This window comes from Pseudophryne corroboree, chromosome 2 (assembly GCF_028390025.1).
Source record: "Pseudophryne corroboree isolate aPseCor3 chromosome 2, aPseCor3.hap2, whole genome shotgun sequence".
Taxonomy (NCBI): Eukaryota; Metazoa; Chordata; class Amphibia; order Anura; family Myobatrachidae; genus Pseudophryne; species Pseudophryne corroboree.
Genome location: NC_086445.1, coordinates 339,766,418 through 339,793,907, shown reverse-complemented (window position 1 = coordinate 339,793,907; position 27,490 = coordinate 339,766,418). Strand labels below are relative to the sequence as shown.

At 46.6% G+C, this 27,490-nt stretch overlaps 1 long non-coding RNA gene across 1 annotated transcript in view; it reads left to right on the top strand.

Annotated features, from left to right (window-relative positions):
• LOC135050787 (uncharacterized) overlaps positions 1–14,790 on the top strand; it is a 35,727-nt gene extending 20,937 nt beyond the window's left edge. The window contains exon 2 of the long non-coding RNA XR_010241818.1: positions 14,524–14,790. This is a non-coding gene — a long non-coding RNA (uncharacterized LOC135050787). The remainder of the gene's footprint in view (positions 1–14,523) is intronic.
• Positions 14,791–27,490: the final 12,700 nt, after the last annotated feature.

Genomic DNA, 27,490 nt, shown 5'->3' with positions numbered 1-27,490 from the left:
TGAGGTTTTGCCAAAACGCGTTCGAACCCAAAACACGGCCGCGGAACCGAACCCAAAACCAAAACACAAAACCCGAAAAATTTCAGGCGCTCATCTCTACTTATAATTGTGGGGGAGACTGGGGAGCACTACTGCAGTGCCAGTTATAGGTTATAGCAGGAGCCAGGAGTACATAATATATTATATAGTGAGTGACCACCAGACACACAGTGCAGTTTATTTAATATATCCGTTCTCTGCCTGAAAAAAGCGATACACACAGTGACTCAGTCAGTCACATACCATATCTGTGTGCACTGCTCAGGCTCAGGCCAGTGTGCTGCATCATCTATATATATTATATATCTGTCTGACTGCTCAGCTCACACAGCTTATAATTGTGGGGGAGACTGGGGAGCACTACTGCAGTGCCAGTTATAGGTTATAGCAGGAGCCAGGAGTACATAATATTATATTAAAATTAAACAGTGCACACTTTTGCTGCAGGAGTGCCACTGCCAGTGTGACTAGTGACCAGTGACCTGACCACCAGTATATATAATATTAGTAGTATACTATCTCTTTATCAACCAGTCTATATTAGCAGCAGACACAGTACAGTGCGGTAGTTCACGGCTGTGGCTACCTCTGTGTCGGCACTCGGCAGCCCGTCCATAATTGTATATACCACCTAACCGTGGTTTTTTTTTCTTTCTTTATACATACATACTAGTTACGAGTATACTATCTCTTTATCAACCAGTCTATATATTAGCAGCAGACACAGTACAGTGCGGTAGTTCACGGCTGTGGCTACCTCTGTGTCGGCACTCGGCAGCCCGTCCATAATTGTATATACCACCTAACCGTGGTTTTTTTTTCTTTCTTTATAGTCATACTAGTTACGAGTATACTATCTCTTTATCAACCAGTCTATATTAGCAGCAGACACAGTACAGTGCGGTAGTTCACGGCTGTGGCTACCTCTGTGTCGGCACTCGGCAGCCCGTCCATAATTGTATATACCACCTAACCGTGGTTTTTTTTTCTTTCTTTATACATACATACTAGTTACGAGTATACTATCTCTTTATCAACCAGTCTATATTAGCAGCAGACACAGTACAGTGCGGTAGTTCACGGCTGTGGCTACCTCTGTGTCGGCACTCGGCAGCCCGTCCATAATTGTATATACCACCTAACCGTGGTTTTTTTTTCTTTCTTAATACATACATACTAGTTACGAGTATACTATCTCTTTATCAACCAGTCTATATATTAGCAGCAGACACAGTACAGTGCGGTAGTTCACGGCTGTGGCTACCTCTGTGTCGGCACTCGGCAGCCCGTCCATAATTGTATATACCACCTAACCGTGGTTTTTTTTTCTTTCTTTATACATACATACTAGTTACGAGTATACTATCTCTTTATCAACCAGTCTATATTAGCAGCAGACACAGTACAGTACGGTAGTTCACGGCTGTGGCTACCTCTGTGTCGGCACTCGGCAGCCCGTCCATAATTGTATATACCACCTAACCGTGGTTTTTTTTTCTTTCTTTATACATACATACTAGATACGAGTATACTATCTCTTTATCAACCAGTCTATATATTAGCAGCAGACACAGTACAGTGCGGTAGTTCACGGCTGTGGCTACCTCTGTGTCGGCACTCGGCAGCCCGTCCATAATTGTATATACCACCTAACCGTGGTTTTTTTTTCTTTCTTTATACATACATACTAGTTACGAGTATACTATCTCTTTATCAACCAGTCTATATATTAGCAGCAGACACAGTACAGTGCGGTAGTTCACGGCTGTGGCTACCTCTGTGTCGGCACTCGGCAGCCCGTCCATAATTGTATATACCACCTAACCGTGGTTTTTTTTTCTTTCTTTATAGTCATACTAGTTACGAGTATACTATCTCTTTATCAACCAGTCTATATTAGCAGCAGACACAGTACAGTGCGGTAGTTCACGGCTGTGGCTACCTCTGTGTCGGCACTCGGCAGCCCGTCCATAATTGTATATACCACCTAACCGTGGTTTTTTTTTCTTTCTTTATACATACATACTAGTTACGAGTATACTATCTCTTTATCAACCAGTCTATATTAGCAGCAGACACAGTACAGTGCGGTAGTTCACGGCTGTGGCTACCTCTGTGTCGGCACTCGGCAGCCCGTCCATAATTGTATATACCACCTAACCGTGGTTTTTTTTTCTTTCTTTATACATACATACTAGTTACGAGTATACTATCTCTTTATCAACCAGTCTATATTAGCAGCAGACACAGTACAGTGCGGTAGTTCACGGCTGTGGCTACCTCTGTGTCGGCACTCGGCAGCCCGTCCATAATTGTATATACCACCTAACCGTGGTTTTTTTTTCTTTCTTTATACATACATACTAGTTACGAGTATACTATCTCTTTATCAACCAGTCTATATATTAGCAGCAGACACAGTACAGTGCGGTAGTTCACGGCTGTGGCTACCTCTGTGTCGGCACTCGGCAGCCCGTCCATAATTGTATACTAGTATCCAATCCATCCATCTCCATTGTTTACCTGAGGTGCCTTTTAGTTGTGCCTATTAAAATATGGAGAACAAAAATGTTGAGGTTCCAAAATTAGGGAAAGATCAAGATCCACTTCCACCTCGTGCTGAAGCTGCTGCCACTAGTCATGGCCGAGACGATGAAATGCCAGCAACGTCGTCTGCCAAGGCCGATGCCCAATGTCATAGTACAGAGCATGTCAAATCCAAAACACCAAATATCAGTAAAAAAAGGACTCCAAAACCTAAAATAAAATTGTCGGAGGAGAAGCGTAAACTTGCCAATATGCCATTTACCACACGGAGTGGCAAGGAACGGCTGAGGCCCTGGCCTATGTTCATGGCTAGTGGTTCAGCTTCACATGAGGATGGAAGCACTCAGCCTCTCGCTAGAAAAATGAAAAGACTCAAGCTGGCAAAAGCAGCACAGCAAAGAACTGTGCATTCTTCGAAATCCCAAATCCACAAGGAGAGTCCAATTGTGTCGGTTGCGATGCCTGACCTTCCCAACACTGGACGTGAAGAGCATGCGCCTTCCACCATTTGCACGCCCCCTGCAAGTGCTGGAAGGAGCACCCGCAGTCCAGTTCCTGATAGTCAGATTGAAGATGTCAGTGTTGAAGTACACCAGGATGAGGAGGATATGGGTGTTGCTGGCGCTGGGGAGGAAATTGACCAGGAGGATTCTGATGGTGAGGTGGTTTGTTTAAGTCAGGCACCCAGGGAGACACCTGTTGTCCGTGGGAGGAATATGGCCGTTGACATGCCAGGTGAAAATACCAAAAAAATCAGCTCTTCGGTGTGGAGGTATTTCACCAGAAATGCGGACAACAGGTGTCAAGCCGTGTGTTCCCTTTGTCAAGCTGTAATAAGTAGGGGTAAGGACGTTAACCACCTCGGAACATCCTCCCTTATACGTCACCTGCAGCGCATTCATAATAAGTCAGTGACAAGTTCAAAAACTTTGGGTGACAGCGGAAGCAGTCCACTGACCAGTAAATCCCTTCCTCTTGTAACCAAGCTCACGCAAACCACCCCACCAACTCCCTCAGTGTCAATTTCCTCCTTCCCCAGGAATGCCAATAGTCCTGCAGGCCATGTCACTGGCAATTCTGACGAGTCCTCTCCTGCCTGGGATTCCTCCGATGCATCCTTGCGTGTAACGCCTACTGCTGCTGGCGCTGCTGTTGTTGCCGCTGGGAGTCGATGGTCATCCCAGAGGGGAAGTCGTAAGCCCACTTGTACTACTTCCAGTAAGCAATTGACTGTTCAACAGTCCTTTGCGAGGAAGATGAAATATCACAGCAGTCATCCTACTGCAAAGCGGATAACTGAGGCCTTGACAACTATGTTGGTGTTAGACGTGCGTCCGGTATCCGCCGTTAGTTCACAGGGAACTAGACAATTTATTGAGGCAGTGTGCCCCCGTTACCAAATACCATCTAGGTTCCACTTCTCTAGGCAGGCGATACCGAGAATGTACACGGACGTCAGAAAAAGACTCACCAGTGTCCTAAAAAATGCAGTTGTACCCAATGTCCACTTAACCACGGACATGTGGACAAGTGGAGCAGGGCAGGGTCAGGACTATATGACTGTGACAGCCCACTGGGTAGATGTATGGACTCCCGCCGCAAGAACAGCAGCGGCGGCACCAGTAGCAGCATCTCGCAAACGCCAACTCTTTCCTAGGCAGGCTACGCTTTGTATCACCGCTTTCCAGAATACGCACACAGCTGAAAACCTCTTACGGCAACTGAGGAAGATCATCGCGGAATGGCTTACCCCAATTGGACTCTCCTGTGGATTTGTGGCATCGGACAACGCCAGCAATATTGTGCGTGCATTAAATATGGGCAAATTCCAGCACGTCCCATGTTTTGCACATACCTTGAATTTGGTGGTGCAGAATTTTTTAAAAAACGACAGGGGCGTGCAAGAGATGCTGTCGGTGGCCAGAAAAATTGCGGGACACTTTCGGCGTACAGGCACCACGTACAGAAGACTGGAGCACCACCAAAAACTACTGAACCTGCCCTGCCATCATCTGAAGCAAGAAGTGGTAACGAGGTGGAATTCAACCCTCTATATGCTTCAGAGGTTGGAGGAGCAGCAAAAGGCCATTCAAGCCTATACAATTGAGCACGATATAGGAGGTGGAATGCACCTGTCTCAAGTGCAGTGGAGAATGATTTCAACGTTGTGCAAGGTTCTGATGCCCTTTGAACTTGCCACACGTGAAGTCAGTTCAGACACTGCCAGCCTGAGTCAGGTCATTCCCCTCATCAGGCTTTTGCAGAAGAAGCTGGAGGCATTGAAGAAGGAGCTAAAAGGGAGCGATTCCGCTAGGCATGTGGGACTTGTGGATGCAGCCCTTAATTCGCTTAACAAGGATTCACGGGTGGTCAATCTGTTGAAATCAGAGCACTACATTTTGGCCACCGTGCTCGATCCTAGATTTAAAGCCTACCTTGGATCTCTCTTTCCGGCAGACACAAGTCTGCTGGGGTTGAAAGACCTGCTGGTGACAAAATTGTCAAGTCAAGCGGAACGCGACCTGTCAACATCTCCTCCTTTACATTCTCCCGCAACTGGGGGTGCGAGGAAAAGGCTCAGAATTCCGAGCCCACCCGCTGGCGGTGATGCAGGGCAGTCTGGAGCGACTGCTGATGCTGACATCTGGTCCGGACTGAAGGACCTGACAACGATTACGGACATGTCGTCTACTGTCACTGCATATGATTCTCTCAACATTGATAGAATAGTGGAGGATTATATGAGTGACCGCATCCAAGTAGGCACGTCACACAGTCCGTACTTATACTGGCAGGAAAAAGAGGCAATTTGGAGGCCCTTGCACAAACTGGCTTTATTCTACCTAAGTTGCCCTCCCACAAGTGTGTACTCCGAAAGAGTGTTTAGTGCCACCGCTCACCTTGTCAGCAATCGGCGTACGAGGTTACATCCAGAAAATGTGGAGAAGATGATGTTCATTAAAATGAATTATAATCAATTCCTCCGCGGAGACATTGACCAGCAGCAATTGCCTCCACAAAGTACACAGGGAGCTGAGATGGTGGATTCCAGTGGGGACGAATTGATAATCTGTGAGGAGGGGGATGTACACGGTGATATATCGGAGGGTGAAGATGAGGTGGACATCTTGCCTCTGTAGAGCCAGTTTGTGCAAGGAGAGATTAATTGCTTCTTTTTTGGGGGGGGTCCAAACCAACCCGTCATATCAGTCACAGTCGTGTGGCAGACCCTGTCACTGAAATGATGGGTTGGTTAAAGTGTGCATGTCCTGTTTTGTTTATACAACATAAGGGTGGGTGGGAGGGCCCAAGGACAATTCCATCTTGCACCTCTTTTTTCTTTTCTTTTTCTTTGCATCATGTGCTGATTGGGGAGGGTTTTTTGGAAGGGACATCCTGCGTGACACTGCAGTGCCACTCCTAGATGGGCCCGGTGTTTGTGTCGGCCACTAAGGTCGCTAATCTTACTCACACAGTCAGCTACCTCATTGCGCCTCTTTTTTTCTTTGCGTCATGTGCTGTTTGGGGAGGGTTTTTTGGAAGGGACATCCTGCGTGACACTGCAGTGCCACTCCTAGATGGGCCCGGTGTTTGTGTCGGCCACTAGGGTCGCTAATCTTACTCACACAGCTACCTCATTGCGCCTCTTTTTTTCTTTGCGTCATGTGCTGTTTGGGGAGGGTTTTTTGGAAGGGACATCCTGCGTGACACTGCAGTGCCACTCCTAGATGGGCCCGGTGTTTGTGTCGGCCACTAGGGTCGCTAATCTTACTCACACAGCTACCTCATTGCGCCTCTTTTTTTCTTTGCGTCATGTGCTGTTTGGGGAGGGTTTTTTGGAAGGGCCATCCTGCGTGACACTGCAGTGCCACTCCTAGATGGGCCCGGTGTTTGTGTCGGCCACTAGGGTCGCTAATCTTACTCACACAGCTACCTCATTGCGCCTCTTTTTTTCTTTGCGTCATGTGCTGTTTGGGGAGGGTTTTTTGGAAGGGACATCCTGCGTGACACTGCAGTTCCACTCCTAGATGGGCCCAGTGTTTGTGTCGGCCACTAGGGTCGCTTATCTTACTCACACAGCGACCTCGGTGCAAATTTTAGGACTAAAAATAATATTGTGAGGTGTGAGGTATTCAGAATAGACTGAAAATGAGTGTAAATTATGGTTTTTGAGGTTAATAATACTTTGGGATCAAAATGACCCCCAAATTCTATGATTTAAGCTGTTTTTTAGTGTTTTTTGAAAAAAACACCCGAATCCAAAACACACCCGAATCCGACAAAAAAAATTCGGTGAGGTTTTGCCAAAACGCGTTCGAACCCAAAACACGGCCGCGGAACCGAACCCAAAACCAAAACACAAAACCCGAAAAATTTCAGGCGCTCATCTCTAGTAAAAACCTGTGTTCTGGAAACCCTCTATATTAATCCAGCTGCTTTAAGTTCTCTGAGAGGATCTAGACTTTTTCTTGTGTGATCCACATCTCTGCAGGCTCTCCAGACTTGATCTGGAACCATTTTACAAGTGGCTTTAGGCAAAATGTGCTGTGCATTATTATATCTTATTTATATGATGCCAAAAAGGCTTCATAGAACGGGTTTAGTATGAAATAAAAATCCCGATGGTAAAAATCCTGACAACAATTGGCCGACGGTCAAAATCCCGACAAGATCAATATCCCGACATGGTAAAAGTACCGACATTTAAAATATCGACAGTTCAAAAAGTCAACACAAGTTTTTTCTTGTTTTTTTGGATTGTAAGTCGACATAGGTTGACAAGAACACTGTATAAGTGTACCACATCCCCTCGCATGCACTCGCCATGCTTTAGGCACGGTGCCTCGCTGCCCTCAGCACACTATTATATTCCACCTCCAGGTCCACTGGGATGGTAAAGTATGAACAAGTCGGTTTCAATGAAAAAATCATTAAAAAATTATGTCAACTTTTTGACATGTCAACATTTTAAATGTTGGTATTTTGACCTTGTCGGTATTTTGAATGTCGGTATCTTGACCATGGGGGTCATTCAGACCCAATCGCACGCTGCCTTTTTTTGCAGCCGTGCGATCGGGTCTGAATAGCGCATGTGTATGAATCGCAATGCGCAGGCGCGTCGGCCGCCGTCAACAGGGATTGCCGGGCAGCGACAGAACTAATGAAGAAAGCGATCGCACTGGCGATCACAAGAAGAAGGCAGAAGGCGTTCATGGGCGGCAACTCACCGTTTCCAGGTAGTGTCCGAAAAAACACAAGAGTGCCCAGCCGTATGGGAGGAGGATTCCTGACATCATCACTGGCCGGGATTGTCGCAGCAGCTGCCTAAGTCCTGGGCTGTGCAGAAACTGCACAAACTTTTGTTTGTGCAGCTCACTGCACAGCCGATCGCACCCCTGCACAGCGATTACCCCCTCCCCCTGTAGGCGGCGATTACCTGGTCGCAGCATTGCAAAAAAATTCCTGCGTGTGACCAGGTCTGAATTAGGCCCAATGTCGGAATTTTGACCATGTCGGGATTTTGACCATTGGTCAATGGTTGTCTGGATTTTGACCGTTGGGATTTTGATTGTAAGTAAATTGACTGCATCCCCATAGAACTGCACATAGAAGTAAAACGAGAGGCACTAGATATCCTGGCTGTCGGGATCCCGGTGTTCTCCATACCGGCGTCAGAATCCTGACTGACGGGATACGACAACTATTCTCCCTATTGGGGTGTCCACGACACCCCTGGAGGGAGAATAAATAGCGGGGGCCGCATAGCGCACCACCGTGCCCGCAAAGGGCTCTTTTGCACTCGCCCTTCTGCAGGCATTCTGGCAGTCGGGATCCCGGTGACGGTATGCTGGGTGCCGGGATCCCGAGCGCCGGTATATCATAGTAAACCTGGTAAAACCATACTTGCTTACTCTCCCAGATCTTGTGGGAGACACACAAATTTTTGGGTATTCCACCGATCTCCTGGAAGAGTGGGCACCCCTCCCACATTCTGCACACATCCTAGTGAATTGGGCAGATAAATACAGTGAATCTGTGGTACCTGCTGGTGGGGCAGGACCTGATTACTCAATTCTATGCTAAATGTGCCATTTTAGCCCCATCCCCTGTGCAAATAGGACCCAATCGTGACATTTTCCCTGTGAGGGGTGGGGCCTAATGATGCTATTAACCTGGCATCGCCCCCAACGACTTGCCTGCTTCCCTTCTCCATGTGAATTCCAGAAAATACAAAATGTTAAAGACAACATGCAGACCCTGGAGAAGTACTTCAAAGAGGTGCAGAGGGAGTGCATTTCAAACTCAGTTTCAGCTGCTGAGACTCCAATCAATCTTTTCTTGGATTTCATCAATTAAATTGTTATTGGCAGATGTACCAACACTTTTTCACACATATTTCATGGCAAGTTTTTCATTTATTTTTTTTCATATGTATTATATAGTTAGGGGTGTGCGCCAGGCCATTTTTCATGTTTTGTGTCTTGGTTTTGGATCTGTATCGGTTTTGCCAAAACTGCCCTTGCGGGTTTTGCTTTTGGATCTGTATTTAAAAATATATATATATCATAAAAACAGCTAAAATAACAGAATTTGGGGGTGTTTTTGTTCACTATGAGATGCAGAACCACCAGTCATAAACACAGGCCAAGGCCTTAGCCTTTCCTTGCCCCTTCATGTAGTGAATGGCATGTTGCCAATTTTACGTTTCTCGTCAGCTAACTTTACTTTTTTTTTTAATTTATCACCGTAAAACATTGCTTCTTTAATTTTACATGCCCTCTACGCCATTGGGCATCAACCTTAGCAGATGATGTTGACAGACTTGCATTGTCAAGGTCATGACTAGTTGCAACAGCTTTATCACTAGTAGTAGGAAGTGGTTCCTGATCTTTTAATTGTTTGTCCTTCATTTCTAGCAACACGAACTGGGGTACAGCAACAGTGTCGCACAAATGAGTCAGAAATATATATACTAATTACACACTGAAGTTGACTTCACCGACAGCGTCACACAAACGAGTCAGAATTATGTAGAAGTATTTTTATATCACACATCGGCCATTACAGTGTCGCACAAATGAGCCAGAAATACATATAATAATTACACACTGCGGTTGACTGCACCAACAGCATCACACAATAAAAAATTTTACACTGGGGCAGAGCCCCTGGATGGACGGAGAGACCACCCCTTTCAGTTACAGCAGACAGAGCACCCCTTTTTCAGGTACAGCAGACAGAGAGGACCCCTTTTTCAGATACAGCAGACAGAGAGAGCAACCCTTTTTCAGATCCAGCAGACAGAGAGAATACCCCTTTTTCAAATAAAGAACCGTCCCTCACAAAATGGCCACCGCCTCAGACAAGACAGTTATTCAAGATACTAGAGGGCTACTCTGGTATCTTGAATAACTGTCTCTGTAATGGTGGCCATTTTGCGAGGGACATTTTCAATACAACTGCTGGAGGATAGAGGATGGCTGCGGAATGGCGGAATGAGCTGCCCGGGCCCACCCTGTCAATAACAGTCAATTTTGACCACCTCACAATCCCCTATATTGTTTTCACCAATACGGACCAATTGCTGCAAAGAGCTGGTTGTCTAAACTAAGCAAGATAGCAAAAACACAAGGCAGATTAAAAGAATATATGACATTTATGAAACATAGTGCCACAGCAGTGGCAGGCAGTATGGCAGTTGTATAAACTATACAACCTTATAGAATGTTTTCATTATTTAAGAACTAAGACCTAAAAGTAAAATCCTATCTGAAAATATAATATATTACCAGTACAGTCCCTAAAAACCAATACAAATGATTGCTGGCAAAGCAACATTTACTAGAAAACTAGTTCACCATCAAATTTACTCCAAACAGCAAATCACAGGCCATAGGCCAGTACAGTTGATTGGAGGTGGACTATTTAGGTAAAGCATTGATTATTAGAAAGAAACTGAAATATTTTTTTTCCAAAAGCAGATCTAACCAGAAAATCACACATGACATTACGCATGCTGTGCCGCAATGAACAAAAAAAACTTCATTGCACCGGCCACCGCTATTCCATTTGTGCTGCAATCTTGTGTCATGTGTATATTGAGCATTATTTTCATCATGTAGTGCCCTTTCCTGGACAAATGTCCTCTTATCCCTTTAATACGTAAATCTGCTTGATTGTTCTATTAATCAAAGCTGTTATGTCTTTTTACCATTTGTATAAGGCTAGCCTCTCTGCTACAGACTGAGTAGTTGCTAGAGAAGAAGGAAGAACTGATTCTGTAAGGTATCATCTACATCTAACTTATCTGAGCCCACAACAACATCAGGGGTACCACATATAGCTAATCAATATTATAGGCTGTAGGGGAGAGAGTCTCAAAATGTTTATTTTTGTGTCAAACATACTTATTTCATATAAATAACATAAGTGGTAAGGAAACATCCCAGGGCAGCACAGATGGTGTAATGGTCAGCATTACTGCCTCACAGCACTGAGGCCATAGGTTCGATTCCCACCATGGCCCTAACTGTGTGGAGTTTGTCTATTCTCCCAGTACTTGCATGGGTTACCCTCAATCCCAAAATATACTGGTAAGTTAATTGGCGCCCAGCAAAATGAACCCTAGAAATGTGAATGTGTTTGTGTGTGTACATATGGTAGGCAATATACATTGTAAGTTCCACTGGTGCAATGGGCAAATATCTGTAAAGCGCTGCAAAATATGTGTACGCTATATAAATAGTAGTAATAAATAAATAATAAATATGCAAACATATATACATAAATAACTAGTAGGAGCCAAACTAAACTTTGTAAGCGCATACTGGGGGTCATTCAGATCTGATCGTAGATGTGCTAAATTTAGCACATCTACGATCAGTTACTCAGACATGTGGTGTGGACGCTCAACACAGGGCAAGTCCACCCCACATGTCTGGCCCAACCCCCCCACCCCACCAGCATTGCATGGGGGAAAGCATCGCACGGCGGCCAAGTAGTTCCCAGTCTGGATTACAGCGGCTGCGTGTGACTCAAGGAGCCGCAGCGGCCCTCCCCTGCAATGGTCTGGACAAGCCTGCGTTTCTGGACTGTGCCCCACCAGCGGACTGCGCACCCCTCCCGCCCCGCGACCATCTCTGCCTGTCAATCAGACAGAGGCGATCGCAGCCCTGAGATGCTTTCACATTTTACAGGGCTTCACGGGGTGCGAGTGCGCACTCCCCAATGGGCTTCAGACTGCAGTCTGAATGAACCCCATTGTCCCACCTAATATTAAGATGTTTGCCTCTTACTGGCAGCTTCTTCTGGTCCGGTGTGCCAAATCAGAACTCAGATCGATACACTGGGCCTTATATAGATGTGGCTGGAGCTGTGTCTCATGTTACAAAGTACCAATTACACTGGTCAACATGATTTATTTCACACAAGAAAACTGAATAGTGACTCTATTGCAGTTTTAAATTCTGAATTCAAGTATGTGATTTGAATTTTTCCATAGTGTGTTTGTGACAGTTACTTTTCTTTTTTCAGATTTTAGTGTTCTTTATGGCCTGTCATACACAGACAGACAGGGGCATATGCAACACCCCTGCAAGGGCAGATTTAGCTGTGAGGCCACCCCTAGGCACAACAGTAATAGCCGCCCCTCGCCTGACAATTTTTTTTATTTATATTGATTGGTTATAAGCCCTCATTTGATGACAGTCAATTTAATAGAATAATAAAGAAAAAGCCACTAACTATGATTTGTTTTTTTATTATATACATATTTTACATATTTGCCAAAGGGTCTATTCAATTGAGGTCGGAACTGCCGTCTAGTCGGAAAAACGGCAGTCTCCGACTTTTTAGGTCGAATCATGATTTGACCTATTCAATAGTACTGCTGTTTTTCCGACTTGGATTAGCTGCGGATCCACATGTTTTGTCAGATTTGCGGGCAAATCTGACAGGTTTTAGTCCCGTTTTCGACAATGTCAATCCGACTTTAAATAAAGTAGGATTGGCATTGTCAAAAACGGGCAAAACCAGTTGAATTTGCCCTCAAATTGAATACTGCATTGTCGGATCCTCTCCATCGGAATAGACCCTTAAGTAGGAGAGCTTACAGGGGCAGTATGTGCATGTCCTACCTGTTCACACGCCACTCAAGATGGCATATGGTACAGTACAGTGAAAATATTTTGTAGTTACTGGCACTTTTTAGGATGACAATACCAACACGAGCATCCATGTGCAACCCCCCTATCCCAAACAGGTGCCATCCCTAGGCACATGCCTCATATGCCTAATGGGAAATCTGCCACTGCACCCCGGAGGTTGGCCGGTGTCTCGGTGGTTGGAAGAAGTATCACAGGTGTTAGGTGGCTATGTGATGGACCCTTTCCCTAAGATGTTGTTCCTCATACCTTGTTCCTTGTATGTGGTTCAGAGAGATAGGACAGATAGGTTCAGAGAGATAGGACACACAGGGAGTTCGATGACAGCAATCTCTATCAGGAAGTTTCTTTCATTGTGCCACAAAGACTTCTAGATGGAAGGTGATTACAGGATACAGGGCAATAATAAAACAATCACAATATGACAATTAAAGAGGACAGTTGTACTGCAGAATAAAATCACTTTAGTTGTAATTTTTGGAAATCAGGTTTTTACTTACAGATCATTATACACTTGAACAGTTAATAATTCAAGAATGTAATCAGTCTATTCACAGATGCATGCATATTCCAAATAATAATATGACAAGAAAAAGACAATGAAGAAGATGGTTAAGCATATATTTGGAAAGAAGAATAATCACTATTTCCCTAAATTTCCCTAAATTGTCTCAATCTTCACAATCAATATATGTTGGAGCTCATGGATCTTACAGTACCACAGTGTTGCAACTTGCAATGGGGGCTGCAGTGTACTGTACTTGTTGCATAATGGGTGGAGATCCCACAGTGCCACAGTTTTGTAATGGGGCTCTGGGGTAATGGCACTTAATAAGAAATAACACCGTACTCCAATGTTGCACAAGGATGTAGGTAACCAAGGTGTCTTGGAATTTCTAACAAGCAACTGCCTCTGTAGTAATTATTGCTTTAAATGAATGGCTCAGTCTTTACTCTCAAAACAACTCAATGTCCCTTTAATAATCATCCAAATGATTGACTGTCTGTATACCAACTGTCCTAACAAATAACAGCTTGCACTTTATGCACTGTGTTTGAACAGGGATCACTCTACATGGTTCTCACTCATGTGCCTGTCAGCACCCCTTTCACAGACAGTTGTGAGTGGTGTGTGTGATAACAGACAATAGAGCTTTTACTTTCCCTGCTGTAGTCCACATCAACAACAGTCCCTATTACTCACTCTGAACCTCTCAGGTTATTTCACTCCTCCACTGGTCTCTCTTAGCGGTTCAGCTCTCTTTAAGATGGCCGCAGCAGCCACATCTCTGTACAAGTCCTGGCAGTGTCTGGTTACCGGTTGCAATGTCTCATGCTTGCTCACCCAGTTCTCTTCAACAACTGGAAGCACCCTTCTGCTTTAGCTCTGCAGCGCTGCTCTCCACCAGACTGTTACCACCCAACTCTCACCAAACAGCGGTCACACATATAAACAATATGTCCCTCTGTAGTCCCTCCCCATTTTCCCCTCTCACCCTTATGTGAAGCCTCCAAAGTTTCCTCCTCCTTCTCCTCCATGCAGCCTGACCTGTCGGGGTGTTGCCCCGACCCCTTGGTTGCGTCAGAGGAGCATGTGATGAGCTCTTCCAATCATGGCTCAGCACATTGTCCTGTGACCCTCATATCATTGAACCCTAATATAATCATAAAGCAGAAAACTATTGTGATGTAGTGTGAGTGATCTAGTGAATTCATACAAAGCTGTATGATGCAACATATCTTTAAAACTTTACTTCTTGGACTTCTTACCTAGACTTCTTCCCAGAAAAACTTGGCGCTGTCAGTGATGAGCATGGGACGCGTTTCCATCAGCAGATTTCTATGATGGAAAAGAGGTACCAAGGCAAACGGAGTTCAAGTATACTGGCTGACTATTGCTGGACCATGAAGATAGACATCCCAAAGGCAAAATATGACTGAAAATCATAATCTTTAACTTTTTAGATCAGCCAGAATGAGGTGTATATTTATAATTTATACTTATGAAAATTCTAATTTAATAAAACGTTTTTCACAAAAACCCTGCCTGATGGAAAATATGAATGCCATATTCAGCACAAAATATACTTTTAGATTCAGTTTATTTAGTTCTTGTGAAATAAAAATAGTTTATTTTTGTAGACTAGTGTTATCGTTACTTTGTGCTTGTGCAGTACGGGTCTGCGAAGCAGAATGCAGTATGGCATAAGACAGTCAGTGATTGGCAGTTTAATGCCTTTTGGGGGTAGGGAGGGAGCGGTGAAATAGTATCTGTAGGTGTGTTGCTGCCACTGTAGAGGAGGGACGAGGCAAGGGTCCCCGTTGGAGGATGGAGATTTCTTGACTTTTTTGTTGTACTGTATCTTTATCCCATGGGTCATGCAGCCAGCCAATGGTGTCTTAGATAATCCGATGCTGCATCCTAGGACAAACTACAGATCAGTAATGCATGCAGGAAGTGTGACGTCTCCTGCTGCATTACCATATTAGTGCTACCACTGCTGCTTCCATGTAAGCAGCAATAATAGCAACGTAATCCACATCTGAATTAAGCCCCCAGAGCAGACTTTGTAGGTGATGCTTCTTCCACTGGGCATGTGCAGGGCCGGATTAACAATGGGGCGGATGGAGCTGCAGCTCCAGGCCTACTCTCCAAAATAGGCCCCACTGCATCTGCCCATAGATGTCCATGCTGCTGTAGACAGGAAAACAAATTTCCTTCTACTGCAGCCTACAGCGCCAGACCCATCTCCTCCAGCATCACACTCTTCTTGTGCAGATTCGGGGGGGCACCAAGGCACGTATAGTGCACTATTGTAAATTCCGGGACGTAGCCCCGCCCCCTGTACTCAAGCCACGCCTCTCAGTGATGAGTGTTTAGGCCCTGCCTCCAAGTGATGTCATCTGTCAGTCCCCGGGAGGGCAAGGGGAAGCAGACTATGACAAGTGGGCGTGGCCTAGCTGCACATACTATCCGCGGCTGCAGCCCATGATGAACCTCAGGTACCCGGCGTCCAAGGATGAGGGGGGTGGCTATTTTTTGTAGCTGGGACAGTGGGACGGGAGGAGGGAGGTAGTAGGTCACCCTGGATCTAGAAGTGTGTGGGGGAAGGGGAGGGGGGCGTGGCATTGCCATGAGAGCACTTTCAGAATAAGGGAGAAAAGCTCTGTATGTCCAGAGCTCCCCTACAAATAGCCCCTATGTACAGTATATACAAGAGGGGTGTCTCCCCACCCACCGCACCACACTGCAAAGAAGCCCCTGTTTATATACAAGAGGGGGAGTTGTGGCTCCGTCTCACAGCAAAAAGTCCCTGCTGTCAACCCATGGGTAGCGTGTGCGGGGAGCGGGTGCAGGGTTAGGGGTAGTGTAGTGTGAGCGGGGTGCAGGGTTAGGGGTAGTGTGTGCGGGTGCAGGGTTAGGGGTAGTGTGTGTGGGGAGCGGGTGCAGGGTTAGGGGTAGTGTGTGCGGGGAGAGAGTGCAGGGTATGGGGTAGTGTGTGCGGGGAGAGAGTGCAGGGTTAGGGGTAGTGTGTGCGGGTGCAGGGTTAGGGGTAGTGTGTGCGGGAAGAGGGTGCAGGGTTAGGGGTAGTGTGTGCGGGGTGCGGGTGCAGGTTTAGGGGTAGTGTGTGCGGGGAGAGGGTGCAGGGTTAGGGGTAGTGTGTGCGGGGTGCGGGTGCAGGGTTAGGGGTAGTGTGTGCGAGGAGCGGGTGCAGGGTTAGGGGTAGTGTGTGCGGGGAGCGGTTGCAGGGTTAGGGGTAGTGTGTGCGGGTGTAGGATTAGGGGTAGTGTGTGCGAGGAGCGGGTGCAGGGTTAGGGGTAGTGTGTGCGAGGAGCGGGTGCAGGGTTAGGGGTAGTGTGTGCGCGGAGAGGGTGCAGGGTTAGAGGTAGTGTGTGCGAGGAGCGGGTGCAGGGTTAGGGGTAGTGTGTGCGCGGAGAGGGTGCAGGGTTAGGGGTAGTGTGTGCGAGGAGCGGGTGCAGGGTTAGGGGTAGTGTGTGCGGGGAGAGGGTGCAGGGTTAGGGGTAGTGTGTGCGAGGAGCGGGTGCAGGGTTAGGGGTAGTGTGTGCGGGGAGCGAGTGCAGGGGTAGTGTAGTGAGTGCAGGGGTAGTGTAGTGTGTGTGAGGAGTAGGTGCAGGGGTAGTGTGTGTGAGGAGCGGGTGTAGGGTTAGCGGAAGGGTAGTGTATGCGGGGAGCGGATGCAGAGGTAGTGTGTGCAGGGAGCGGGTGCAGGGGTAGTGTACTGTGTGCGGGGAGTAGGTGCAGGGGTAGTGTAGTGTGTGCGGGGAGTAGGTGCAGGGGTAGTGTAGTGTGCGGGGAGTAGGTGCAGGGGTAGTGTAGTGTGTGCGGGGAGTAGGTGCAGGGGTAGTGTAGTGTGTGCGAGGAGTAGGTGCAGGGGTAGTGTAGTGTGTGTGGGGAGTAGGTGCAGGGGTAGTGTAGTGTGTGTGGGGAGCGGGTGTAGGGTTAGCGGAAGGGTAGTGTGTGCAGGGAGCGGGTGCAGGGGTAGTGTAGTGTGTGCGGGGAGTAGGTGCAGGGGTAGTGTAGTGTGTGTGGGGAGCGGGTGTAGGGTTAGCGGAAGGGTAGTGTGTGCGGGGAGCGGATGCAGGGGTAGTGTAGTGTGTGCGGGGAGCGGATGCAGGGGTAGTGTAGTGTGTGCGGGGAGTAGGTGCAGGGGTAGTGTAGTGTGTGCGGGGAGTAGGTGCAGGGGTAGTGTAGTGTGTGCGGGGAGTAGGTGCAGGGGTAGTGTAGTGTGTGCGGGGAGTAGGTGCAGGGGTAGTGTAGTGTGTGCGGGGAGTAGGTGCAGGGGTAGTGTAATGTGTGCGGGGAGTAGGTGCAGGGGTAGTGTAGTGTGTGCGAGGAGTAGGTGCAGGGGTAGTGTAGTGTGTGTGGGGAGTAGGTGCAGGGGTAGTGTAGTGTGTGCGAGGAGTAGGTGCAGGGGTAGTGTAGTGTGTGGGGAGCGGGTGTAGGGTTAGCGGAAGGGTAGTGTGTGCGGGGAGCGGATGCAGGGGTAGTGTGTGTGTGTGGGGAGCGGGTGTAGGGTTAGTGGTAGTATATTATTTACATGGTTGTGGCATGTTAAAAAACCCTGAAAATGCATATTGGAAAAAACCATAGCAGTAGATGCTCATTGAGTTTAGTCATAGGATAGCATTATATAAATGTATTTTTAAAATGTTCTGGGGCAAAAGTTCACATGTGGCTTGGACTGGCACCACTAACAGGTCTACAGATGGTGTAATGGTTAGCTTTACTGCCTTACAGCACTAACGTCATGGGTTTGATTTCCACCATGGCGCTAACTGTGTGGAGTTTGTATATTCTCCCCGTACTTGCATGGGTTTCCTACTGCCACAATCCAAATATATACTGGTATGTTAATTGGCTCGTAACACAAAAATAAACCATAGTTAGGTAGGTGGGTAGCTATGCCCTCCATGGTGCTAGCCAGACCACACTGCACAGACCACACCGCCATATCAGTAGTCACCCCCCCACCATGCTGGTCCCACCCCCTGCAGCGGCACACAGTAGGCCCTTCATAAATTACAGCTCCAGGCCCATGAGGACCTTAATCTGGCACTGGGCATGTGCAGCAGCTCAGTTCTGTCCCATACACTGCATGTTGTGACAGCAGCTCTGATAGAAATCATGTTATACTGTACTACTACTACTTTATTTATGATTTAGGTCACTGGCTGGCAGGAGGGGGGTGTTCCAAACAACTGGATATATATACCCGCTGCATACTCCTGCGGAATTCATCTCCTCCAGTTATGGGAAACAATGTGTAGAATATATTCACATTCAGTTATGGAGTTCACATCTATATTATATTTGAGGGCAGCGGTGCCTCCTACCTTTTTTAGGTAGGGGGGCTGCCGCTACTTATGATGGAGTGGAGAGAGCCGGCCCCAACCAGCCGGGTTCCTGGTGAATGTGCACCGGAGCTGACAGGAGCCGGGACCTGTGCGTGCGCACAAGTGGGTGCTTGAGTGCGCATGCGCAAACCCCCTGCCTCTATGGACTGCATTGGCTGCATCCCATATAAGCCAGATTGGGCTGATGATCAGGAAGGAAGTGTCTTCCTACAGGAATCCAGCTCTCTGCTAATTGCAGCCCGGTCTGGCAGTCCTGGAGGGAGAAAACACCTCCCAGTAGGACTGCCTGTCTTGCGGATGACTGGCAGATGGTACTTCCAATAGGAAGTCACTGCCAGTCGTAGTGAAGCCACTGAGCAACTGCAGTCACACAGACTGCAACTGGATCAACTAAGCTCGCAGAACTGGCAGATTGTACTGAGTGGGATGCAGTCCTGCAGCTCATAGGTAAGATCCTCCACTGTTCAAGGGCATTATTAAGACTATACATCCCATATGTAGTGTGTGGCATAAGCAGAAAATCCAGTGTTGGTCATAAATGTATATATTGTACAGGAACAATTACAATGCATTACACTAATGTAATTATAGATGCATGACACACAGTGGTGACTGGTGACCTTGTATCTTTCTGGATGTTGGGCAACAAGACAGGTTTACTAATTAAACTGCTGTTAATTGTGTTCTTTATTATTTACATTCATTCTTTAGTCAATAAAAAGTACAAACACTTTAAAGTACATATATTTTATTCTTAAGAGCATGTTGAAAGCAAAACAAACTGTAAAAAGAATAGATCTGTATTACACTGTTTTAGTTTAAGTCAGTATGATGCTGAAAGGAAACCGTGAAGTAAGGGTAGAGGTTAATAAGAACTGCAGACATACCTTACACTGCATTAATACAGCTTGAGGGAAAATAACATAAGACATATGAAAAAACAGGCAAGATAACTGCAGAGACATGCACAATGATTAAACAGGGGTGGGGGCTTACTTACACCTGAATGAGAAATCTATATATACAAATATACTAGCCCCCAAATGATTGTAAACCTCCTGGGATCATTTATTAGCTGCAATACTCCTACAACTAGTTAGACATATGATATTAGCCTGTTGAGTATGGATTACACCTCCGTAGTGAATGTGAATAGTTATTTAGTTGCTGCAGACCTGCCTTATTAAATTGTATATGGCAAAATGCACCCCCTACTGGGCAATATAGGGAAGTTACAGAGGAATCCTGTGCCCAGCATTTGGGGATTTCATTATACCTTATAATATGTTAGTTTTATGCTACTAACTTAAGAAAGAGATACTCATACACATACACATTTGTATTTCTAAATTACAATTCTTTTATATTATCTTTTGGTGTATTCAATTTTTTTGTTAATTATATATTTGTAATGAAAGAAAGAACAGTTGTATCTTACAAGGTGACTATTATACCACTTTCATACTAAAAACTGCGGGACTTACCCGGGAATACGGTCCTGGGATCATGCAGGGACATTCCCGGGTTAGGCGCCTTTCATACCGCAGTCAGCAGCCTGGCATATTGCCGGGTTGCTAACATCAGCGGGGGCGGCGCTAGAGTTCACATGATCTCCAAGCACCACCCGTACATACAGAGTGAACAGGAGCCGGATCGCATCGACCCGGCTCCCGTTCACACCGCACAGTGAGCCGGGTTGAACATGGGTTCAACCCTGCTCAAGGGCAGGGTTGAAATACCGGGTCATAGGTCTGTCAGGCATCGCATGTGCACACTTACACTAAATTGACTCACACAGGTGTCCACTGACATCACAAGCCCAGAGACATATAAGTGCCTTGTACTGCTCACTGAGGCAGTAATCTACCTACAAGAGGAACACTGTTTTGCATTAAATGTTTTGTTACATTTGTACAAATATACTGCCAACAAAATGACTAACCAGTAGTCAAGAGAAACATACACAGATAAAAGGGGGCATAAAAAATGCCATCACATGCCATCAGAGAGCATCAAAAAGAAGCACAAAGACAAAAATATAGGCAATCAACGGCATAAATACAAATTATACATCCAACTGTAATAAACAGAGCACAAGACAAACACAACACAAGGGAGGAGAAAGGGGAGAGGGCATGAACAGGGAAGAGGTGGCGAAGCTATCAATGAATAACACAACTCCCAGCAGAAAAGTTATGTGAACTACCAGTGCGATGTAGGACGTAGGAACCACAGCAATAGAAGTAACCAAACGTAAAAATTTACTAGGGTATTCAATTATCCGCAAATTCGCAGCAATTTTTCGCCCTATTTAATTCCAAACGGGTTTCACGTGAAAATTCTTGCAGTGAAAAGTGCAGGTGAAAATGGGGAAATCAGCCTGTACCCCCAAAAATGCTAAACTAACATAGGAAAACATAAGAGAAGTGTGTTAGAGATTACATTAGAGAGTTTTTGGGGACTTAAATTGTATGAAATGGCTGTTATATGCATTTTTTTTTAAAAATGCAAAAAAATGATAGAAAGCAAGTTTTTTTGAGCAAAATAAATGCTCTCATTAAATTTGGGGTACATGAAAATGGGTATAAGTATATATTTGGGTCATTTTAGGGTACTTTAAAAAAAAAGTGGAAACAGACCGATTACTCCCATCTGCAAGCCTAAAAACACCTGTCTCACTCATAAAGCACCCCAATATACCTGTGCCATACCTTGAACCCCAATTTCCATCACTTTGTACTTTTTCACCCCAAAAATAACATGTCATTATTGGGCAATTAAAAATAATTAAAAACTTCAACGTCCCTAATTAGTCATTAAGGGGGGTGTCCCAGGAGTTCTGTACCATATCCACGCATTTTTACCTTAAAATAGTGACTTTTCCCAACTTTTCACCTGCTTCAGAGTAGGTGAAGTGAAATTAGTGAAAAAATGATCACCGATAAATTTTCCCTGCAAATTGAATAGGCTGTAATTGCGTTTCACGGGAAAAGTCCGTTTTTTTGCGCGAAAACTGGACTTTCCATGCGAAAAGTCCGTTATCGCTGCTAATTGAATATACCCCTTAGAGTACTATAGGTTGTCAAGGACGTAAACTCTAGCCACAGACCCAAAACAGTACAGAACTCTTCATTTATGTCAGCACCCAAGAGGTCATCTATAACCATGTAGTAATAAAGTCTATTAAACCATTCTTTAATTGTACAGTAGCTTGGGAAACAGACCTCCAGTGAATGGGAATCAATGCTTTAGCGGTATCCGGTTGATAGATAGACACCATATGTTATACAGACATTAGGTCGACAGGGTCAAAAGGTCGACAGGGTCAAAAGGTCGACATGAGAAAGTTAGACAGTACAAAAGGTGTTTTTTTTAATGTAACATGTTTTTGGACTATTTCATACCTTCTCTATCTATGTCGGCATAGAGCTGGTTATAAACCTTGTGGTGAGCGCAGCGAGCCACCGAGCCCGAAGCGTGGTGAGCGAAGCGAGCCCCGTGAGGGTATGCCTTTCTACAATTGGGGGTCCCAGATGACAAAACTATCTACGCAAACCACAAAAATGCAAAAAACATGGTGTCTACCTTTTTTGTGTCGACCATTTTCATGTCGACCTTTTGACCCTGTCGACCTTTCGACCCTGTTGACCTAATGTCTGTCTAAAGGTCCATACACACGGAGTGATATAGCTGAGCGATTTTGACTATATAGTAAAAAATCGCTCAGAAAGTTAGTGCATATCGCTCTGTGTGTACAAAATCAGCGACAGCGATGTGCGTCTCTGCCAGGTCGCTATCGCTGCTAAAAATAGACTGTGCAGGCAAGTCAATTTTGGCTAGGTCGCTGGAAAAGAAAAAGCATCCCCTTGCTTAAATGAGTTAGTCAAAATCGCCCATAGCCAAAATCGCTTACACACTTAGTCAAAATCGCTGGTAAAGTTAGTCAAAATCTCCTACTGCCAGTTCAAGGGAAAACGCTCAGTCAAAATCTCTCATAGTTAAAATCTCTCCGTGTGTATGGACCTTAACATATAGAGGGTCATTCCGAACCGTTCGCACGCAACGGTTTATTGCTGCGGTGCGAACGGGTCCGGAATGCTCATGCGGGGCGGCCGCAGTGCGCGTGCGCAACATTGCATGGCGACAGTGGTCGCCGGGTTACGTCGCGTCTAACAAAGGAAGTGGTTGCAGAGCCGACCGCAAAGAAGATTGACAGGAAGAAGGCGTTCCAGGGCGGATCCGGACCGTTGGCTGCCATTTTCGGGGAGTGGTATGGAAAACGCAGGCATGTCCAGACTAACGGAGGGCGGATGTCTGACGTCAAAGTCGGCCCAGCATCGCAGGGATCATCGCACAGGGTAAGTAGGTATAGGCCTAGTCTACATCTGCTTGAAATAATTTTAGCTTAGCAGGGCTGCACAAGCGATCGCAGCCCTGCTAAGCTAAAATACACTCCCCCATAGGCGTGTACTAGTTGATCGCAGCAGCAGCAAAAAGTTGCTGGCTGCGATCAACTCGGAATGACCACCATGGTGTCTATTGACTGTCTAACTAGACACTGTCTAGCTATCATCCCTCACCTGCTTTAGCAGCACAATTAAGGTGCTTGAGTAGGGTTTTTTTTTGTAGTCTGCAATGGAGCCGGGTACTAGATTCAAAAGCCAGAAGGAAGGACCAGTAAGAGAGGCTCTGCCTATACAGTGAGAAAACTTGTACCCAGAAGGGTTGCAAAACTGGGCAATCCCACCAATTATGTAGTGGGAGCCTGTAGCCTGGTTACATCTCCATCAGCTACTAGAAACTCCAGGAAACATTTTTGCCAGAGCCATGGGACAGCGGTACCATCGAGACAGGACTTTAATTTGCATTTCTATTACGGAGTAACTCATTGAACATGGAAAGGTTGCACGAAAAACTCGCAATCCTTCTGATCCAATTGTATTCCCAGCTTTTGTACTGAATCCTCCATTAATTTAGGAAGCTTCGGAAAGGAATGCTCAATTCGGGATATATAAACACTGGAGAGTAAATGTTATGGGCATACATTAGCCAGACATGTTCTCAGAAGAGGTCAAAGCCCTGCAACTGGCCCCCCACAAGTCTTTTCTCTAAGCAAAATGCTTAAGTTGCAGGTATCACCAAACTTCAGAATCCAGCAAAGACTAAGTATCTTGTAGATCACCAATAGGCAGCACACCAATACCTATAATGGGTGCAGTGTGTGCGGCACATAAGAGCCCCAGAGTCCAGGGGGGCCTATCCCACACACACTGCACCCATTTGTTTAATACTTAGCTCTTTGGAGTTCCCCATCAGAGCCATTCCTTCTCGGCAGTGCAACAGAGTCTGACCACTAGGGGAAACAAACTATTGGAAACGTGGAACGGCGGCCATCTTTCTGGAGTTTGGCTCATGCGCAATAGGAAAATCTTCGGGAAAAAGGCCGCCGCACTGTGTTCCCGGAGGTCTGCGCATGTGCAATAAAGTATTTGCTCAGACTCTATTGCCACTATGTAAAAGGATGGCACCACCTGGAGGGTTCCTATAATATTTACGGAGAGGTAAGTATTAAAACCTTGTGCCTCAGTCAAAGAGTAGGGGGCCCCTGATGCAGAATGCTGCACACGGGCCTCCTCCTCTTAAAACACCCCTGCAGCACACCCACATTTCCCACTAGCTGGCCGACACATGTCACCCCCAACTGCAGCCACACTTTAAAAGCGACTTTCAAGGTGAAAGTCAGGATTGCCAAACAATGCGGTCAAGAGGGAGAATATAGAAGATACCCAAGGTTGCCTCCTTAACCTATTCCAGTAGGTTAACTACAGTATGATGGGATGAGTAATGATAGTTACCTTGGATCGCTGGGGGCAGTGCCGGCGCTAGCCAATCAGCAAGGGTATGCAATGCAGGGAGGCGCCGGCCAGGAGAGGCGCTCTCCCTGCTCTGCTACCCTGCTTTACTCTGTCCAGTGTTTTTGCGGTCGCCGCTGCGCCTGTCCCGCTGAGTATTAACCGCGGCTCTACTCTTCAGGCACAGGCGGATCTAAGGTGAGGGAGGAGAGGCAGGCACGCATCCCAGCCGGAGAGGACCCAGAGCAGGGGACAGATTGGGCAATGAGGTTACCGGGGCCAACTGCCGTATGTAGCCCCGCCCCCAGTCACTCTCCGTGTTAGCTTACCAGAGTGGAGGAGCTCTGAGCTTTGTTTTCACGAGACAAAGCTCCGCAGGTCACACTCGGGTGACTGACTGCATCTCCAGCTCTGTCCCTCTCCTAATCAGCGCAACGGTAAGCAACATTATCCCCCTCCCCACTAGACAAATATACACTACAGAGAAGGAGCGTAGAGGAGGGGGTGGGGGATGGAGGAGTATAGTGTCGGGCTGAGGGTTGTTACTGAGACTTCACAATGACAGGTGTATGTAGCCACTGCTACATACACCTTCCATCCCTGCACCTTGTTACTGCTCTCACTAAGCACTGCAACTGCACCCCTTCCCCGTGCCACCCTTGTACCTGTAACTGCTCCCCATGCAAGGGGCACCCTGTAACTTCCACCTTTGCACCTTCCCTGCAACTGACATCAACCCCCGCCCCCTCACTGCACACTTTAATTGCTTCCCTATACAATATAACTGCCCCTCACCTCATGCAAGTGACACCACTTAAACCTATAACTTCTTCCCTTGCACCCGGTTACACCCCCTGCAATTGCACCTTGCAACTGTCCCCACTGCACATTGTATATTCTGCACCCCTGCCCTCATACAAATGACACTCCTGCATCCTGTAACAGCATTCTGTAACAGCCACCCCTGCACCGTTACTTCCTACCCCTGCACCCCGTGACTCCCACTGCTGCACCTTATAACTGACACCCATGCAAGCGACACTCCTGCACCCCATGCAACTACGCCCCTACATGCTGTAAAGGCACTCACCTGCAACTGCACCCCCAGATCCTGTAACTACCCCTCCCCTACATCCTCTAACTTCCCCCTGCTCACTGTAACATGCCCACCTGCACCCTGTAACTGTCCCCACTCCCCACCCTGTTACTGCCTCCCCTTGTGCCATGTACTGCCCTGTCCCTGGGAGGAACAGCCGCTCTCCTCTCCCTGCAGGCTTGCTGAAGTCCTGACCTCATCATCTGTGCAAGTGCGGCACTGCCTACTCCTAACAGCAGGAAACCGCAGCCAGATCGGCACACACAGGATAGGACCTCGTGCGGACAGTTAAAACAGCAGTGGTGGCCGGCCAGGTCAGGGACTAATGTGCAGCGTAATGTGAATAAGATAGTGTGGCATAATTTTAGTTAGGAGTACTATTGTGTGGCCATGCCCCTTCCTTGTGAGACCACATCCCTTCTTTGCAAGGTCCTTTTGTAACGTATGGGAGGGCGCAAATTTTTAGTTTGCAGGGGGGCGCAGAACACCCTAGCACCGGCCCTGGCTGGGGGTATGCAGATCGTGGAACCGGGAAGAAATGGTTCTTCAGAATAACCTACTGTTTTTCCTTCCCTTCTCTAAACCAGTCTATAACCCACCCCAACATAATAGCATCATAAATAATACAAACTTGGGCTAGGGAGCAAAATATGCACTTGGGTTAGAAATTGGTTGGGTAAAAGGGAGCAGCGAGTGGTGGTAAATTGAACATTTTCAAATTGGACTGAAGCACTAAGTGGTGTGCCACAAAGGTCTGTACTTGGACCATTATTGTTTAACATTTTCATAAATGATCTAGAAGTAGGTCTAGAGAGTACAGTGTCAATTTTTGCAGACGATACCAAACTGTGTAAGGTTATAAATTTGGAGGGGGATGCTAAGTCTCTACAGAACGACTTATTTAAATTGGAAACATGGGCAACAAAATGGAGAATGCGGTTCAATATAGACAAATGTAAGGTAATGTACTTTGATAGCTAGAACAAAAATACTACCTACATACTAAGGGGTATATTCAATTAAAAAGTTGAAAGCTGCCTTCTGTCGAAAAGACGTCAGTTTTCGACTTTTTAAGGTCAAATCGTGATTCGACCTATTCAATATATATCCCAAAAATTTTTGACTTGTCGAAAAGCACGTGGATCGGCGGAATAGCTGCCGATCCACGTGCTTGTGTCGAAAACAGGGCCAAAACCAACAGGTTTTGGCCCCCTTTTCGACCATCTTAGTCAGACATAAAAAAATGTCGGACTGAGATGAGGGATTAGAGCAGGAGGGGGTGGGGCAGCCGCAGGGAGACGGGGGAGAGCCGCGGGCATATAGAGGAGATCAGCGCTGCAGCAGGATGTCACACAGCTGCGCCACTCATGGCAGCTTCCACCCCACTACAGCAAGTGAGGTCACGCTTGCTGGAGCCGGGTGGACACTGCCGTGAGGTCGGGCGGCTGTGTGACATCCTCCTGCAGCGCTACTGTAGCGCTGATCTCCTCCGTCTGCCGTCGGCTGTCCCCGCTGGTCTCCCCGAGCCCCCCCCCCCCCCTCTCCCCCTCTGGGTGTCTCATCTCAATTCGACTTGAAAAATTGAGATGAGATTTGAATAGGGGTTGTCGGATCCATTCCGACAAATGCATGTCGGAATGGATCCGACGCTAATTGAATATGCCCCTAAAAGGAGAGAAACTATGGGATTCTGTACTGGAAAAGGGTTTAGGTGTTCACATAGATAACAAACTTAGCACTAGTACTCATAGTAGGAATGCCGCAAGAAAATGCAAACAAGGTATTAGCATGCATAAAGCCGGGAATTGATGCAAGAGATGAGTGTTATACTCTCATTATATAAATCACTAGTAAAGTCACATCTCGATTTCTGTGCACAACCATGTGCACCATACTATAAAAAGGATATCCTGGAA